This window comes from Danio rerio, chromosome 17 (genome assembly GCF_052040795.2).
Source record: "Danio rerio strain M-AB ecotype USA chromosome 17, GRCz13ab, whole genome shotgun sequence".
In the NCBI taxonomy this organism is placed as follows: Eukaryota; Metazoa; Chordata; class Actinopteri; order Cypriniformes; family Danionidae; genus Danio; species Danio rerio.
In genome coordinates this window covers 20295438-20315333 of record NC_141037.1, presented here as the reverse complement: position 1 = coordinate 20315333, position 19896 = coordinate 20295438, and the positions used below count along the sequence as shown (strand labels likewise).

Genomic DNA, 19896 nt, shown 5'->3' with positions numbered 1-19896 from the left:
AAATAAAATGTCCATAACTTTTTAGAGCTAATCTTTTACTGTATGACATTTACAAATCCTGATAATAGTTTTACTGCAAAAGATGGCTTGCATAAATCTGGCCCAATGTGTATTGGATATTTCTTTCTTTTTTTATCTGATACATCATTCTCACACATTTAATGAGACTGTGTCAATGCGAAGTGGACATCAAACAACAATTCAGTCGATCTCCAACTCTCTTCATAAACTCACGACAGTTAATAACAAGCAGCTCATGGTGATCAACAACTGCAGCTTTAATCCTTGCCACAAATTGATGAGTTTATTTCATAACCTCTTCAGATTGGCAGTTGATGTCACATTAAAAGGCAGAGAGATGTTGAGGTCTTTTGCCAAATGAGTCCGACTGTCTGGAAGGTTAATATCAAATAATTGTACTATCAGGGACTGTGGATCAGGATTCCTGTGCGGCCTGTTTTTGCTCCGAGGGCCTGATTGCAACATATCAAGGTTTGCATTTGGAAAGAGCTCGCATATCTTGCAGAGTTAAGCTCACAGGCTAGAAACCAAGATAAGACACTGCTTAAATATTCCCAGCATCACGGTGTAACTGTAACAGAGAGAGAGAGACTTACTTTCTTAATAAATAAACATGCCATTTAATAAAAAAGAAAGTGGGCTCAAGGCCTTTAAGTTAATGTTAATAAATTACAAATGCTGGCAGATGGTGATGATTATTTTTTGCTTCAAAAGCGCATTCCCAAGCTGATGCAGATACACATATACAAAAATATAGTCTAAAAGATGTTTACATAACAATGATGTAGTAAAATTGTAAAGGATTACATTTCTGTTCTCACAACATCACATTTTTTTTTCGTTTACATGGACACAAAATGATATCATTTTCTAAAACATAAGCTTTTTATTAAAGTTTTTAAAATTTTTAAAGTTTTAAAAATTTTTTATGCATTTTTAGACCAGATGGAGTAATGAATGCTGAAAATTCACACAACTGATGATGTTCTTTGGTACAACTAGGATTATCTTGAGCTTTATTCAAGGGAGTCACACATATAATGTCATAAATGTTATCAATCTGAAAAAAAATTGAGATTGAGAATAACTGCATTCTATTATTGAGATACATATTGTTGTGATTGCCAAAAAGCTGTTACCTCGGCTGGAGATCACTTCTTTATGCCACCAAACTACAACTACCAGAAGTCAATGGACTCATTACTCCTGCTACAGCTGACAATCATCTGGACACTGACACACACACCAGCTCTGGATCACCCTTGATTACTTAAACACAGCTGTAGCTCAATAAGACTATATATATATATATATATATATAGGTCCTCAACCACCGGGCCGTGGATCGAGGCTGAATGAGGCTGAATGATTTTCTAATTTGAAAATACTTTTTTTGAAAGATGACATCTCGGTCACTTGAGCGAACAAGATTAACCCACAAGCAGCAAAATGAGTAAAAAACAGACTTCTTTGGAGTGGTTCTTTGCAAAGGGGAAAATGCCCAGTGAAGGACCCGGAAACTGACAAGCAATACATCCCCAGTTGAACCCAGCATATCTGTGCAAAAAGATCAACTGATGGAGATCAACTGATGGAGTTCTCACATGACAGCGACCTTTAAGGGGGCGTTTATCGCATCTTTTCTAGGGTTCGCACAAATTTGCTGTTTCCAATGAAGGTGTGCGGCTTGCGCACATGGGGAGAGTGACTCGTTTGCATCTTCCAGACCAGATGCACCTTGTTAATTAAATGTTGCGAGCGCTGCAGCGCACCACGAGTCACATGGCAAGAGTTGACTGATCAGCTTCGGTAAGACTAATTATCTCAGACAAACATAGAACACCCATACACTGCAGTGCTTTGTACATTTTTCCATAAATAAAACTTATCAGAGTGAGGCAATGTTTTGTCAGCTTGTCTTCCTTTGAGAAAACGGTTGATGGAATGGCCGCATAGCAATCACAAAACACCAACCCGCAACCCCCGGTCCACAGTAAAATTGTCAAGCGTTGACCGGTCCGCGGTACTAAAAAAGACCACTGACATATACCAAAAAGATTACACGGACTATATATACAGCTCAAATTCTCACACACATTGCTGAGTCTTGTTTTTCTGTTAACATTACAAAGTGATTCCCTTGTCTAGTCTTGCTGTGTTTTGACCTATTGCTTTTAAACTTAATATTGTTTTGCCACCTGTCCTGACCATTCCCCTGTTTCTGACTACATTCTTTGAATTACTTTCATGCTACAAGTCTACCTGGTTGACCATTGCCTGTCTATTTACTCTCTAAAAAAACTGCAAGTGGATCCTCAACTCTGTTGTCGGACCCATACCTTTACATATATAGTAATATTTGCATTTTACAGTTTACAGAGGATGTGTTAAAGATTATGTTTAAAATGCAAAAAGTTTATTTTTTTCCTTTTGTATTTAATTATGGAAAACATAAATCACGTTATTAATTTACTATTTAATTTCAAAAAGTTGAAAATGTCCAGTATGTTGCAACACATTGTTTTATTGTTTCTTGTTTTACATTTCAGACATATACAGTAACATTTGTCACTGCACGATGTTAACATTTAAGTTTTCATATTTTAGACATTTTAAAGCAAAAATGCACAAAACCCGAAAGAGAGCACTGTACAGTAATGACAATGTTTCATAACCTCAACAAGAGGACACAAGATCATAGATTCATGGTTAATTAATTATTAATAGAAACAATCTTGAAGGCAGTGACTTATTCTTCACCTCACCTCTGGGCCGATGGATTATGTAACATGCTTGGAATTCTTAATTAAAGTCACATACAAATGTCCCTGGAGTTTGAGCTATGAACAATAATCCATATGGACTCTACACAACAGAGTGATGCAGATACTCAAAAAATAATGGGCTTTTGGCAAATTCTGTGACTCATTTGCCTGTTGTCTTCAACAAACACACTATTCTCGTTTTATCCAACGCACCCTTATGAAGAAATTATACACCATTAAAATGTCACTCTGTACCACTTTTAAAGCTATCATTACTGCAAAGCAGAAAACAAGGGAATCATAGAGTTTAATCTTTAAAAAAATTATTTTCAATTAAATGGGTTATGATCATGGCCAGACGGAATCTGCAGACATTTTTTGCTATTTCTGCACAGAATTGTGTTAAAAATCTGCTAATTTATGTGGAATTATTTAGTGAGTATCTTCATAACTAAAAACTTTATAATTGAACTAAAAAGTAATACATTTTTTACTTTTATTTAATGTTTACAATGCAAATCCAATTAGATCCATTTTATTTGGTAAACAAAGCAAGTCTCTTAAATAATATCTCTACTTAAATATGACTTTACAAACTATTGTAAATAAATGAATAAATAAATGATTTTTTTTTTTATTTTAGTCTAATGGTACAGTATAATAGCACTGTAAGCAATCTAAAAACTGAATAAATATAAATTTACACACATTTACAAAAGTAAATAAACAGAATCAATGATGGGCGTAAAATCTGCGGAATTCTGTGCCTAGTTCTGTGGGCCTAGTTATAAGGAATGTCATGGATTTTGATAATTGTTTTAACTTTATTTTTTTTTTAATTAGCATTTTTTTGAAACATGATAGTGACAGTTATAGTGATAGTTCACACCAAAAATGAAAGTTTTGTAATCATTTACTCACCTTTGATTTACATTTTGAAGAAAGTTAGAAACTTGTAACCATTGACATCAAGTAGGAAAAACAAATAAAAATGGAAGTCAACAATTACATGTTTTCAACATTTTTAAAATATCTTCTTTTGTGGTCAACAGAATAAAATGAAAAAAAAAAATGGTTTGGAACAAGTCAAGGGTGAGTAAGTGATGACAGAATTTTCATTTATGGGTGAACTATCCCTTTAAGTGCACTACACATTTAGGCTCCGTCCAAAATACCAGACTTTCTTGATTTGGTACCTACTGTATAGCATTTTACAATAAATCAGTAAACAGTTCGTAACGACTAAAAACTGAACACTGTCAGTGTAATCCATATGTACAACATACACCATGAGATCTACCAGAGTGAGGAGCTAATCACAACAAATGCACTTTTTGTGTAAAGAGGCACCTTTTTAAATTATTTACTAACGACCGCGTTATGTGCACTGCTTATGCAAACCTGGAATTTTAACCGCCTGCTCGGTCTCGCATTTTCACCGTTGTGTGCTGTGCTTTTGCAAGTAAAAAAAAGTTAATTCTGAGTGGAAGAAGCGCTTTATGTCAGTCACGTCTTTTTCATTCTCCAATCAAATGAAAGCAGAGGCGGGGTTTTCGTCTTTAAACCTTAAAAGATGGAGGACAGACTATGGTTTTGAGTTATCTGGAGCTGTATGACTTCACAAATCTTGAATATTACAACATTATTAAATGTTACAATTATAACAATATCAACAGCAACACTCGCGCACAATAGGCAGCTGATTCAGCCATTGCCTAGCAACATAAAAAGCGCACTGCACTTCTTTTTTTCTTGTCAGCAGGCGTTTTTGGAACAATGGAACATCGCATTAGGTTTGATCGGCCCCTGAGTTTGCATTGCTATTCATAAATCCTCACTCTTTTCCTCATGGCATAGCAAAGTGTTCATCATAAACGCAATACAGAGAAACTCAGCAGAATGCTTTGAAATAACCTACTCAACACTGCCCATGTAGTTACCTATTTTACCAGTACATTCTTAGGTAAGTATACTGTAAGTACAATGTAAGTTCATGTAAGTGCACCCATATAGAAATCTGAAACATGGAAATATATGCAAATTACAAATATGATCTGAAATATGGCATACGCAGCATATTTCAAAATACTGCAAAAATGTCTGTTCACATTTTTTTTCAAACATCAGAATAACTAATATGCACATACATGTTCAAATGTATTACATATGGCCATTTATGAACATTATAGCTAATATATTTGAACATATTTACATATTTATTCATGATTAAATAGGTGAAAAAAACTAATAAACAGCCATTTTGCAATATTTTGAAATGTACAGTATGCTGCCTATACAGTTTGACATTTTATTTATGTGAGATCAATATGAACTTGTAAGTCAAATATGAACATACTGTCATTTATCAGATTCTTACTTATGGACATGTACTGTAAAAATAAAGTCAAATGAAAACATTAATTACATGGATATAATCTCTTCTTAAAACAGATGTGAAAATGACATTTTGGTGCGGAGTAAAAGCGACTACAGTTTTCACTACACTTTTTTTTTTTCTCAGAAGACTGTCCTGTTTATTGACTACAGAAATCCTTTCATCCTTTGTCATATGAGTTTGTCTGACTTTGCTGTGCTTTATTTAGGCCACGACAAATATCATTTTGAATAATTTATTCTTTGTTGTCATTTTTCCCTCTTGCCACGGGCTTAATGTTTCAAAGAAAGTTTGATTCCTTAAACTGCGGCTTGACTTGACTTGAATTCACAGTGAACGGTGCTGCTGTTTTGAAGAGCTGCATACTAATGTTAGGATCCGCATTTGCACCCAGACTTTGCCTCTTGACATTTTGAGATGATTAAGAAATTGTCCCAGACCTAACCTTTGAATCCTAAGAACGTTCATGACACTGAATTAGCACCTCCATTATCATTCAGTCTGATCTAATGAAAACTCTTTAATTGTGGCACATATATTAAGCATCTTAATATATGTGCAACATAATTGAGGCAAGCTCAGAAAATCCCCAGTGTGAAATGAAGCATTTAGCCAAGACTGAACTTAATCACTGTAATAGCATAACAAATTTAATGTGCCTCCAACTTACGTTTTGAAAGACAAGGGGAAAATGCAAACACAAAAGGGTTTCTTCAGCTATAACACTTTATAAAAGTAAACGCTGCGAATTTTAGTTGTTCTTATCAAAAACAATCACAGTGGCTTTATCCAAAATCACCCCTATAGCCTCAAATAGACACTATATATAGTGTCCTGGTCAAATTAACAAATTATAGGCCCTTACCTATTATGGTTTCCTAACCATCCCCATCCACCGAATTAGCTCTATCCCTGTCTCTTCACTCCCCCAATAGCTGGTGTGTGGTGAGCGCACAAGTGAATCCAAGTGGATGCTGTACCCTGGTGGTGGTGTGGAAAGGATTGCGAAGCAATTTGGGTGTATAGCCATACACGATAAATGCTCTATATAAATACCTATACATTATATTGCTATTTTAGGGAGCAGCCATTTTAGTGGTATCTGAAACCTTAAGTGCACTCAATAAATCCCACAATGAACCATAATAACTAATGTACAAGAGATGCGCACTCGAGAATACCCACGATGCATTATAAGAGTTTGCACACCAGACGAATTACCATGGTTGACCACAGCAGAATTCTATCAGTGTGTGCAATTGTTAATATTGTGAGACTTTTTGTACTTATCTCCGTGTGAACTGCTTTGCTGCTGTTATCATTTTGTCTAGTGGCTCGCCGCGTACATCGGAGGATTTGAGACACAGATTGGAGTTGACCGTGATGAGGTTTTAGAATGCAGGTAAGACAAAACAAAGCCAAAAAATAAAACAAACGAGTAAATATCAGGGGGGGTGTTAAAATCTAAAAATGTGGTAAAAATCAGGCTTTTGAAAACACTGTCGGTTGGGTTTAGGTAGTTGGGTGAGCACTGGTCAGTCGGTGCTTTTTAAAACACTATCAGTTGGGTTTAGGGAAAGGGGTGGTTGGGAGGATTGGTCAGTCAGTCAGTCATTCAGTCAGTTGACAGCAGCCTCTTGTGGATTTTCAAGAGAAGAGCAGGCACGAAGGGCACTTGTGAGAAAAATTTGAGATCTAAGCGGCGGCCTCTGGCAAAAACTGCAAAGAATTGTACCTCATGAGACTTATTTGGCGCTCTCCAAAAGTGTATATAGGGGTACAAAATAATAATGAGCTTGGGTTGATTAAACTAAAAGGCTGATTTATACGTCTGTATCAAGGGCACACGTATGGTTGAAGGCGCAGCCTCACCATGGCTGACAGCGCGCTGACACGCACCTTTAAAAAAATGTAACTACACGTCACAACGATGCATAGCGCAAGCTCTGTAATTGGTCGGTTGGTAGTTGTGATGAGTGTGGGTGGTGCTGTGAGACACGAGAATCCAATAAAGCAAGTGTTTACAAGTGTCGAGACTCAAGAAGGAGCTCCAATTGGAAACTTTTTTGTGTTTATGTTATAATTGAAGTTGTTGCATGTCTGCTGATTCCCACCTCTGAATGAGTGAGTTTTAGCTGCTTGTACATTTAAGTCAAAAACAAACAAAACACCTACAAAGAAACTCGAGACAGAGGAACGTAAAACCAGCACAAATAAATGCAGGCCAACATGCAAGGCATGCACCGTAGGACAAAGCAATAGCTTAATGCAGAAGTATCAACCAGCCTTAAGGTTTACATACATGACGAAAATCTAAATACTTGCTAAGTGTTAAATAACTATAATAAATACTTTACACATTATTGTTTTTTATTAATTTTATTTTTATTAACCAGCAAAGCACATGAAGGAAAAAACAGCATCCCTTCCAGCACATTCCTTTTATTTGCTCTTAAAGTGGACTACATAAGCGGACTAATATAGGGAGCAGTGAATCAGGCTATAGGGGCAATTTCGAATACAGCCATTGTGTCAATTTCATCACATATGTAGTTATAATTAAATTACATTTTTAGCTTATAACTTTTCCCTTACACTGCCCTTAGCTAAGATAACAATCTAATAACCAGTGTTATTTTCTTTATTCATACACCATAAGCCTGAGACAAATAAATACTCTTCAAAACAGATGAGATATAGAAATTAAATCCTTGAAGGTGTGAAATGCTACGTGTCTGAGTGCACTCTCAGTCTTCTACTGTTTTATTTTTTTCCCCACACAGTCATGTTTGCACAGAAAGGAAACTCAAAAGCAAAGAACAGCAGCTCAAGGGCTTTATTTTGAGCGCCGAAGGAAAGGTGGAGATTGAACCCTGCTGCTGGGAAACAAACCCATTGTCAGGTTTTCCATTTTGATGTGTTGGCCTTTCCCACTACAGATGAACTGCTGAAGAACAAGCTTTCTCTGAAGGCTTTGCTGTCCACTTGGAGTCATGTTCTGCAAAACCATGACTATATTTAATAGACAAGCAAGCATTCGCCCTTTGAATGCACACTTTTTCTTTTTTTCTTTTTTGGATTCAGCAAGTCCATTTAGACAAAAGTAAAAAATAAATGTCAGAGAAGTGTCCTATTAAGCAGTAGTCTCTGACAGCATTAAGATAATTGATCACATTTTATATGTTAAATGATAAAATGTCCCATTAAGATATGTAGTAATTTGCTCCCTAATCAACTCTGAGTGTGATTTTACTTTTATTCAGTACCATTTCCATTTATCTCTCTGAGCTGAATGAGTAAAGGGATGACCTGACAAAAATGTTCCACTCATTACTGGCATAACATTTGCAGAATTTCCATGCGCTGCTTCTCTTCAGCATTGGAGACAGAATAGTAATCTGTGAATATATTATGCAGCCATAATCCCTCATGATGGACTTTCCTCTCTCGTCTGTGACCTGACTTGAAAAGTAGATGATTTGGTAAAATATCTAGGTCACAATGTTAAATCTCTCCTCTTAAGATGCGTCACGGGTTTTGTGAAGATTCAAGTGTCTGAATTTCAAACAGGTGAAGAGTTTAACAACACTCAAAAGTATCGATTTTTTTTTGGTCCAGCTTCCTTGTTCTTGAGTATGTATTTAGTTCACATTAATATATAGTTGCAACTACAAGTAACTTTGCAATTGCATGTATACTCACTCACGACTTTATTAAGTACCCCTGTCCAACTGCTCGTTAACACAATTTTCTAATTAGCCAATCACATGGCAGCAACTCAATGCATTTAGGCATGTACACATGGTCAAGACGATCTGCTGCAGTTTAAACCGAGCATCAGAATGGGGAAGAAAGATGATTAAAGTGACATGGCATGGTTGCTGGTGCAAGATGGGCTGGTCTGAGTATTTCAGAAACTGCTGATTTACTGGGATTTTTATGCACAACCATTTCTAGGGGTTACAGAGAATGGTTTGATAAAGACAAAATATCCAGTGAGTGGCAGTTCTGTGGGCGCAAGTGCTTTGTTGATGCCAGAGGTCAGAGGAGAATGGCCAGAGCAGATAGAAAGGCAACCGTAACTTAAATAACCACTCGTTACAACCGAGGTATGCAGAAGAGCATATCTGAATGCACAACAAGTCCAACCTTAAGGCGGGTGGGCTACAGCAGCAGAACACCACACTGAGTTCCACTCCTGTCAGCTAAGAACAGAAAACTAAGGCTACAGTTTGCACAGGCTCTCCAAAATTAAACAATAGAAGATTGGAAAAACGTTGCATGGTCTGATGAGTCTCAATTTCTGCTTCGACATTCTGATGGTAGGGTCAGAATTTGGCATCAACAACATGAAAGCATGGATCTATCCTGCCAGGTATCAACGGTTCAGGCTGGTGTAATAGTGTGGTTGTGTAATGGTGTGGGGGATATTTTCTTGGCACACTTTGGCTCCATTAGTACCAATTGAGCATCGTGTCAACGCCACAGCCTACCAGAATATCGTTGCTGATGATGTCCATCCCTTTGTGACCAAAGTGTACCCATCTTCTCATGGCTACTTCCAGCAGGATAACATGCCATGTCATAAAGTGTGAATCATCTCATACTGGTTTCTTGAACATGACCACAAATTCATTGTACTCAAATGGCCTCCACAGTCATCAGATCATTCACTTAGAATGTGTTTAGACGAAGGCCCAAATCGTGATTTAAATGTTGGCAAACTCGGCAAGGCTGTCCAAACACTATGGCATTCAAAAATAACGTATTGCTCCAATATCTAAAAAGAGCAAATAAATAATTCAAGGTGATCTTCGCAGGTCTCAAGATTGAAAGACTTAAGATTTTTAGACCATAAAAAAGAAGAAACAACCTTTGAATGTATGTGAAAAGCAAACACTCCACAGAGAAAATCAACTCCTCTCAGTCTTACTTCTTTGATAACTGCTGTCCTTGCAGAGTAAATGTATCAAAAAGTGGAATTCATGGATCAATTTGTAAAGGCAGTTATTAACTGTTTTTGATGATGTGTTAAAAACCACAGGTGACTCTGCACTTTGATTGTAAAGTCAGGTTGATGTCAGTAACAGCTTTTTTCCCAATGATTCTACAAATATTTAACAATAATACAGTACTGTAGTGAAGGCATGTTTCTTGGTGTACATCTTGCATTATACAGTAGGTTATTGTGCTACAAGGCCTATAGTTCTCTCCTGATAGACTGTGACATTTACACTATATAATTTCAGTGTTTATCAACAAGTAGCAATGATAAATGTTTGTTGACGAGCCTTTTTTCAAGACTAATGTGAGACAAAGACAGAATAACAGATATCATTAGATACTAATAGTCACTATCAAGCATGCAGTATCCTTAATGATAAAAGACGAGACTAAAATATAGTCAGATAAAACCAGGACTAAGATTAAATTGTATTTTATTTCACTGGATTGCTGCAATATGCTGTTCATTGATTAGATGATCAGATCAGAGTGTACACATTTTTAGCTTTTTAGTCATGTTATTGGAGCAGCAGACTTGTCAAATTTCTGATTATTTCAAATCATAGGCAACATACAGTACATTTTTTTTCATCACCATATCACCCCAATTTATGACCATATCACCCCAATTTATGACCATATCACCCCAAGTTTACCTCCTTACACTGTCTACCGGTTAAGATCCATATTGATTATAAAATATAGCTTCTTACCTATAAGGCTTTACGTAATCTAGTACCTGTTTATCGAACTGACCGTCTGTCTCACTAAAATCCAACCCGCTCTTTCAGATCTCAAAACTCAGGGCTTCTGGTAGTACCTAAAATAGAAAATTCTACTAAAGGAGGTCGAGCCTTCTCATTTATGGCTCCTAAACATTGGAATAGCCTTCATGATACTGTCTGAGGCTCAGACACACTCCCTTAGTTCAAAACTAAATTAAAGACCTATCTTTTTAGTAAAGCATACATTCAATGCATCACATAATGGTGTGTTGCATGAGTGTGCTCCACGCCGGTGAGTGGGCTTGACAACCATCTGTAGAACACACTCCTCCTGTCAAACATGGTGTTAGAAACTCTCATGCTTTATGTTTGTTCTATGTGTATTTATATAACTATTATTTTCATTTATAACACTTCATTCTTCCATCTCGTTTAAATACAATATGAACAGCAGCTACGCTGAATATTTTCTTTATTCTCTATTTCCACCTGGGGATACTCATCCCGAGGCCCCCAGAGATTATACAGCGCCATTGATGCGATCCAAGACCTCTGAAGAAATGATGCCAAGGTATCCATAATCCTGGATCAGGCTGTACCCTGAACTGATGCTGTGGTGGTCATGGAGGAGTGAGACTGATTCCTGAAAGACAATGACAGATGAGTCCCCGCATTGATACTGTGGTCCAGCCTGAAGACCCACCAGTGACCTACTCACACCTGCAGCTTCTCCATGGATGTCCAGCTCTGACTGTAGCTCTGCACAAGAAGTTTGGCCAAAGGAGAAATGGTTGTGCCCACTGAAGTAGTTTTAATTTACTAGAACTTCTGTTTTAAGCTGTTGTGACACAATTTAGATTGTAAAAGCGCTATAGAAATAAACATAGATTGAATTGAATTCTTTACTATTACTGCATATTTTTTAAAAGGTGTTTTGCCCACTCGTTCACAGAACAACTGCATATTAGAGGCCTGACATTTATAAAAGTACAGTTGGAAACAGTGATGTCATAACAGGGAACACTGTTATGCACATGCATATTATGTGTCTGTAGCCTTGCACAAGTACTTGATGATCAAAATAACAATAGTGGAGACAAGAACATTCATTCATTTTCCTTTGGCTTAGTCCCTTATTTATCAGGGGTTGCCACAGCGGATCAATATTCTGGCATATATTTATGCAGCAGATGCCCTTCCAGCCACAACCCAGTACTGGGAAACACCTATACACTCTTGCATTGACACATTCACTTATACACTATGGCCAATTTTGTTTACCCAACTCCCTTATAGTACATGTCTTTAGACTGTGGGAGAAACTACATCACCCGGAGGAAACCCACGTGTATATGGGGAGAACATGCAAACTGAAAAAGAAAAGGAAAGCCAACTTACCCAGTCAGAACTCAAACCAGCGACCTTCTTGTTGTGAGGTGACAGTGCTAACCACTGAGCCACCATGCTGCCCGAGAACATGTATGGGGCATTTTTACAATAGCATTTTTGTTTTTTGTAAAAAAATAAAAATAAAAAAAAATAAAAAACAGTTTTAAGAACAAAACTTTTTAAAAAGTAAAAAAAAAAAAAACTTTCCATTGCTGTTGTGTGAACCTGCAAACAATACAATACAAAAAAATAATCATCCAGAGTTATGCTAGAAAACAAATATGCTTATCAACATCAAACCAGAAGAGAAAACATTTCTGTTGTTGACAGTTTTTTTTTAATGCAAATCCATCTGTTTCCAGAGAGAAACAAGCCAAATAAGGTTGATGTCAACAGGTTGCATAACACACATCTTCAAATACTAAATGTGACCCAGAATATATAAAATGTAAGATCACTTGTAAAAATGTGTGGTGGATTATTGTCTGCCGAGAGCATTAAACCATCAAAATTAAAGAGACATTTAAAAACTAAGAACACAACTCTAAAAACAAGCCTGTAAGGAAACTAAACAAATCATGCCCCATCAAATCAAAATCTACACTACAAACAACAACAAAAAGCTCTGTGATTTTTAGCCAACATTTGGGTAATATCACATCCTGTCATTGGGTTTCAAATGAAATGTATTAATTAATTTTATTTTACTTATATTTAGACCATTACTTTGAAATAACTCAGCATTTATTAGTGTAGTTCAATTTAATGCTCATTTATTCCAATGCTAGTTTATTTCTGCAGAAGTTTTGGTAGCAACCTAAGATGCTACTTGCAAAAATCAATAACTTTTTAAGCAATGCACGAAAGAAGCCATCATTTTGCTGATTGTACTAAACCAGGTCCTGACCTTAACTGAATAGCAGAAGCATAACCCGCAGATCAAACAGGCATGAAAGAATCCTCAGCGGGGTCACCAACTACCTGAAGATATTATTGATCGCTTCCTCCATTTCCACGCCGGTCTTTCAACTCTGATCTCGCTCAAGGCTTAGCAAGGTATGCTAGTTTCTTTCTAAAGTCGGGACCCAAAGCCCTACAGTACCTCTCTCACAATGTGGGAATGAGATAAAAGTGAGGAATTAAATATTAATGGGAATCAAGTCGGCCAACTGCCATAATTCTTCTCATGCTCTTCCAAGCCAGGTCTAGGAATAAAACTGTTAAAGCAGTCTAGGGATCTTTCATGCTCACCCTCATTGAGATGATGAAAGGGTTAAGGACCCAAACTGTTTGACCTCTGCCTACTGACCAGGGATGTTACTGAACTGTGATGTTGAGCAAATGGGGAAACTCAGTCTCCATGTTTTACCCCTCTCATGCATTTTACAGCATCTTTAGCACTCTAAATGCACGGCACACATCTGTCTGACCGCTGACTTCAGACTCCAGCCTTCGGCGGTGCTGGCGAAGAAAGAATCTCGGTTTCATACCTGCCTTCTGTCATGGCCTTCCTCCATTTTTCTTTTTTTTCCCTCCCCTTTTGCCTCCCAGAATAAACTTGTGAGCCTCACAGCGCTCGTGAGCCTGTGATTACGCATGGCACATTTATCTGTTTCCAAGGGTATCATTATCCCTCTAGGAAGTTTTGCATTCAGTGAGCTGTGACAGGTGCGGGGCAATTTTGAGATTATTTATAATGACGGCTCCGACTTGGAGTCGAGCATCATCCGCAGCTGTCCTGGGGAATTTACCCTGATACACTCAAGTTTTATGGATAATGGCCGCACTCTTTACAACCTTCCTGGAAAAATAAAAGTGCCACAAAGTCAGTACAGCTAACATGAGTAAGTCAAAAAGAGGAACTAATTTAAAGAATATATGTGGCTGTGGAAAACACCTGCGAAATCTGGTACGTGCACAAGAAAAATGACAGGTAATGAGTGTTGAAATGATGACCTTGTGTTGAGTGGAGCCTCCCTATGAATATCTGAACACCGGGAAAATATCTTAAGCAAACCATCTACTGTATAAAAAAGAAAAAAAAAGGTGGATGAACCATATTACAGCAACCACGATATTTGATTCAGTAGAGATGAAAGGAAACACATTCAGGCAGAAACAGCAGCGTTTATAAAACATTAAAAGTGTGTTTGAGCAAATAAAACGGCAACGCTCAAATGCAAGTGCTGTTTTTACCGGCTCTACTGTGTTCTCTTCATCATCCTAATGGGCACACTGGAAAAAAAAAAGAGCAGTCCGATGGATGGGCCTATTAAATGGAGAGCAGCTTTTCCCTTTCTAGGGGTTTCATTATCGCACATTTGATGTCCGTCCTACAGTAGACGGTCAACACAAAAATTCAATTTTCAAGTTGCTCCTGTGCCGTCCTACCCAGTTCATGAGAACTCCCAAAGGAATACGTTTCCCCTTCAAACAGCCTTCTACTGATACCAACGGCAAAATATGAATAATAAAGTGTGTTACAGTTCAACTGCCAATTATAACATTCATCTAGAGAGCTGCAGAGGAATGCATGACTATAAAAAAGCAAACTGTCTTAATTTTTTTTATCGCTATAAAAACTCTAAAAGGGGTCCTATTATACCGTCTTTACAAGATGTAATATGACTCTCAGGTGTCCCCAGAATCTGTCTGTAAATATCCATATTAAAATACCTCACCTATCATTTATTGCATCATAAAGGAAATTACCACTTTTGGGGCAAAGCAAAATCCAACTGTTTTTAATTCGGTATCTGATGAATTGCTGCTCAGTTCAGTTCATTTTATTATTCTTTGTTGCATTGAGGGCTCCTAATCCCTTTCCAGAACAAGGCAGTGCCTTCACAAATTCGGTAACTTCTACAGCAGTGGTTCTCAACGCAAGCTTCCTTCTAGGGGTACGCGGAGGAATCGTTGAATAATTCAAGTAAAAAAATGAACACACTTCAATCCCTTTGAAATGTTAGATAACAACAATGTGATCAGGAAATTGGCTTTTTTAATAGGCTAAACTTTTTATTTTATTTTCATTTTTCTAATGTCTGTTATGAATGTAATCATTTGAGGTTATTTTCCTCCCCTTACTTGTAACGGTTGTTGGGAGCGTATCTCATATTTTCATATCCCAATGTTGAGAGATATAGTTTAATCGCTTGCTTCTCTGACACATAGCCTACTCTAACGAGCAGTAAGCAGATCTAATTTCTAATTTAAATATGCAAATCCAATTTATTTATTTAAAATACAAGTTAACATTTATATTTCAAAGATATACAAATAAGTCACATATACATATATACATAAACAACATATATTTCAAAATTTATCAAACAGAGTTATATACGAATATTATCACATATGGTATAACCTATATCTATGAGGTCCAAGAAACATTTGCAGTTTTGATGAATAGGCTTCTTTATGACAATACTTTATATTTAAGTCAGGTGTTTTCTTTTAACTTTTTAAGAACATTGCCATTTTAAATTAACCTTTAAAATCACATTTTAATTTAAACGTTGACATTTTATTTATATTTTATTTTACCTGTAAGTGTGTTATTGTCCAAACTATTTATTATGTTTAAAATGGCTGACAATAATAAATATTCATAATAATAATTAGTCTGTTACGTTTGTGAACTGTGCAGAGCTGTAACCGCTTAAATAGGCCTACTATTTATATCAATACCAGTCATTATGGTGGTACATGGAAAGACAATATTTTCTGAGGTGGTACTTGGTGAAAAATGTTTGAGAAACACTGTTGTACAGCAACCAACAAATCATGTACATCTATTTTTTTCAACATAGGTTTGATCTGAAAACGTGGCCCTATGTACATTTCTGAAGATAGGGAATTATGTAGCCAGAGCTACGTATGGCGGCATTTCATCTTTAAAATGTACACTACGGGGCGGTATGATGCCATTCCTTTTCTGGCTTAGCTCCATATGACCGGCTTTTCCACTATTGCCAGTTTGTCTGGTAGCTCGACATGTACGTTGGCGGACTTGAGACGCAGAGAGGAGTTGACTGCGATGACGGGGTTCAAGTCCAGTGCAAAACAGTTCCAGAAAGCAGGTAAGACAAAAAAAAAAAAAAGCTAACAAATAAAATAAAGAAGTAAATAACAGGGAGAGAATGTGGTAAAATCTGAAAACTTGGTAAAAATCAGGGGGCTTTTCTTTTTTCTGGATTGCTTTTTAAAACACTGTGGTTGGGTTTAGGGAAGGGGATAGGTGAGTCAATCTGTGTTTTTTAAACACTAATGGTTGGGTTTAGGGAAGGGGGAGGGTAGGTTAGTCGATTGGTCAGTCAGTCAGTAGACATCGGACTCTAGTGGATTTATGTAAGAACAGAAGGCGCAAAATGGCACTCGTGAGAGAAATTTAACATCTGAAAAAGCATACACTGCAGCCTCTGCTGGATTCACGAAAACAAAACTGTAAACAAAGTAGCTCCTGGGATGTATTTTGCTTTCTCCAGAAATGAATATAGGGGTACATAATCAGAATGAGCCTAGGTTTAAGTCTTTTCAGTTTAAACTCCTGTCATGAGTGCACAAAAGACAACAAAACAACATGTATGGTGAGTTTTAAAGTTGCACTGGTTTGCATTATATAATTTCTATCTGTGAATGTAAACAGCAGGGTTAGTAATGGCATGTTTGATAGTGTTAGATCAGTGAACCATGCTTCGGACAACATACTGTAGTACTAATGCAACTCAACTAGGCCTCATCCCCTTGAGCATGCCTTGGGGCAGCAATTAAATTCAGGATACTGTGACACGTACCATCCCAGAAGGAAACTAAGGATTACCAAAAAAAAAAAAAGTTCAGAAACAGTGCTTAGTGATAAAGAAAAATCTCCCTTCTGGTGTAGAATTCCAGCTGTGTAACTTTGCAGATTTTTTCATGGTCAAACAACATTATGTACTAAAAGAACTGAACTGAAAGTATATCAAAAAATAACAGGAGCTCTTAAAAGTATGATCTAAATCACCAAGGCATTTCCATTGGAATTGACAGACAAAGAGACAGTTGTTATCATTCTCTTACCTGTTGCATTGGCGCAAAGGGGCAGCAGAGATACTCCAGGGGATCTTGGCGACATGGACCCCATTTCGTCCTCTGTCAGAGGGGGTGATGGATGACTTTACTTTATGCACTACATGGAAACAAACAAGGAGGTTCTCTTGACTCCTGAGCTTTCAACTCTACATCAAATCAACGTACCTGCATGAGGACACTAAACAAATTGAGTATTGTCATGAGGGGCAAGTGCATCTAGATTGGATTTGCTATTGTCTTGTTTGATTCTTTTAGTAATATACCCTCACTTCCAAGAAGAAAGGTACATATGCAACCCTACTAATGGTCAGCTTTTAGTATACTCCAATAATGAATATATGTTTGTTTGATACATTCAGCTAAATCAAAAGAGCAAAATGTTTATGCAAAAGCTATAATAATAGGCAATCAATCACAACAAATTAATCACATCACATCACATCATTCATCAATATTTGTGGCAAAGAGCCCTCATGATTACTCAAACACATCATTGCTTCAGCTTAATAAATAATTAAATATGAACCACACCACATGAAGAGAAGTCATGCAATGTTCCCTAATTACATTCATATGGCTGAATCAATTCTGCTCCATTCATAAAAGATAATTGCTATATTGTTTAATATACAGACTTTTGCTGTGTTTGTAATGCCAAACTAATTAAATGTATTATTCAGTTATTTAATACAGTAGTTTCAGTTTAAAAATCCAATTTTGAATGATGACCAGTATGCTGGAAATCAGTAGTAGTAGTTTAAGTCAATGTCTAATAAATGTCATAATTAATTTCAAAGAATGTTAAATTAATTGTGAAATAAGAACAAAATGAAAAAGTATATATGTAATCAGTTTATTATTATTATTATTATTATTATTATTATTATTATTATTATTATTATTATTATTATCATTATCATTATTATTATTATTATTATTATTATTATTATCATCATAATTATTATGGTTCCCACCGCTAAAGTTACAGCTCAGATTTAGTATTTTGTATTTCAGACATTTGTCAGATTTTTGTCTTCAACTGTTTTTTGTGTATAGGTCTAGCTTCTTACAGATCTCATCCAAAACCTTCTGTTTTGCAGTTTTTTTACTGTAGTCGGCTGTGAAATAATGACCAAAATAATTTAGTGTAATAAAATAGAACTGTACTGTGCTCAAAACCAGCCTGGAACAACTTAAGGTGTGCATTTATCTGAAAGTTACCTTAATGTTCATCAGCCAATCATGTTTAACCATTCAACAACACCATGGAGTTCTACATGCACGAACAAACATGCAACCAATCCCCAAACACGCACACACACACAAATGAAATTGCTGTCATGTTGAACATTTCCATTAAATACAGCCTGTCATGTGTTCATTTTTTAATAAAATCAGATGGCTGACATGTTGAGAGGGGTGGGATGTATAATAATAATACACTACTTTTTTAAACCCACCCAAATACCTAAACGAATCATTAACCTTGATCAGATAGCAATTAGCCATAATATTAATCCTGTCACTAACCAAAACAAGCCAGCCCTTTAACCAACCAATACGACTCACCGAATCCCTTACCTCAACTGACACCTAATTGTCCTGTAAAGTAATAGCATTTGGTTTATATCACATATCTGCCAGTGAGAGTAGTTAAGATCAAATAAAAAGCAAATGGGAAGCGTCTTTAAGGGGGTGGGACAAGTCAGATACTAGAAAGCATTTGTTTTCTGAAATACTCTGAAATACAAGACCAGCCTGTCTGTCACCTTTCTTCCCCATTCTAATGCTCGATTTGACCTGCAGCAGATTGTCTTGACCATGTCTACATGCATTGAGTTGCTGCAGTGTGTTTGGCTGATTAGAAATTTGCGATAACATGCAGTTGAACAGGTGTACCTAATAAAGTGGCCGGTGAGTGTAAAGTCATTGGACTTAAAAAAAATGCTTTTTTATACAAACCCAAAAATTTTTACATTAAGAAATAAATAAATAAACAAAAAACTCTATTGAAAGATGCTTTGTTTTAGCAGTAGCCGGAGCCTTGGTTTGAAAGTGATATAGTAGGAGCTTTTGACCTGATTAATGAGTCCATACTTGGCTCCCAGAGCTAATATGACAGGTCACATATCAAACTGAGGACTGCTTATTCTACAGTACCATGAGACAGAGGGCTCAGATGTATTTCACACTTTCTTTTAAAGAAAATGTTTACAGATGTATTTTTTTTTTCTTGGATGATTTCTGAACAATCACACCCATTTACATGGATTTGCCACTCCACTGTACATCTCACATGACACATTGACAGCCAGCGGCAACGAATGCAGTCGTTAAATCCTTCCAAGCTGTACTAAATTCATATAAAAGGATTATAAGGTGATCACAACTACTTGAAAACCGGCTGCTCGCTCAGATGATTCTTTCATAGATCAAACCATCCTCAACTGTTTTCAGCTGATTAGGGAGATAAGGTTGTATAATCCTGTGAAGAGATCTCATCCTGCGTTTCAATGCCCTG

At 36.6% G+C, this 19896-nt stretch overlaps 1 long non-coding RNA gene across 1 annotated transcript in view; it reads right to left on the bottom strand.

Annotated features, from left to right (window-relative positions):
* LOC141378549 (uncharacterized) overlaps positions 1–19896 on the bottom strand; it is a 239466-nt gene that overhangs the window by 40518 nt on the left and 179052 nt on the right. Inside the window, exon 5 of the long non-coding RNA XR_015513292.1 lies at positions 17364–17472. This is a non-coding gene — a long non-coding RNA (uncharacterized LOC141378549). The remainder of the gene's footprint in view (positions 1–17363; positions 17473–19896) is intronic.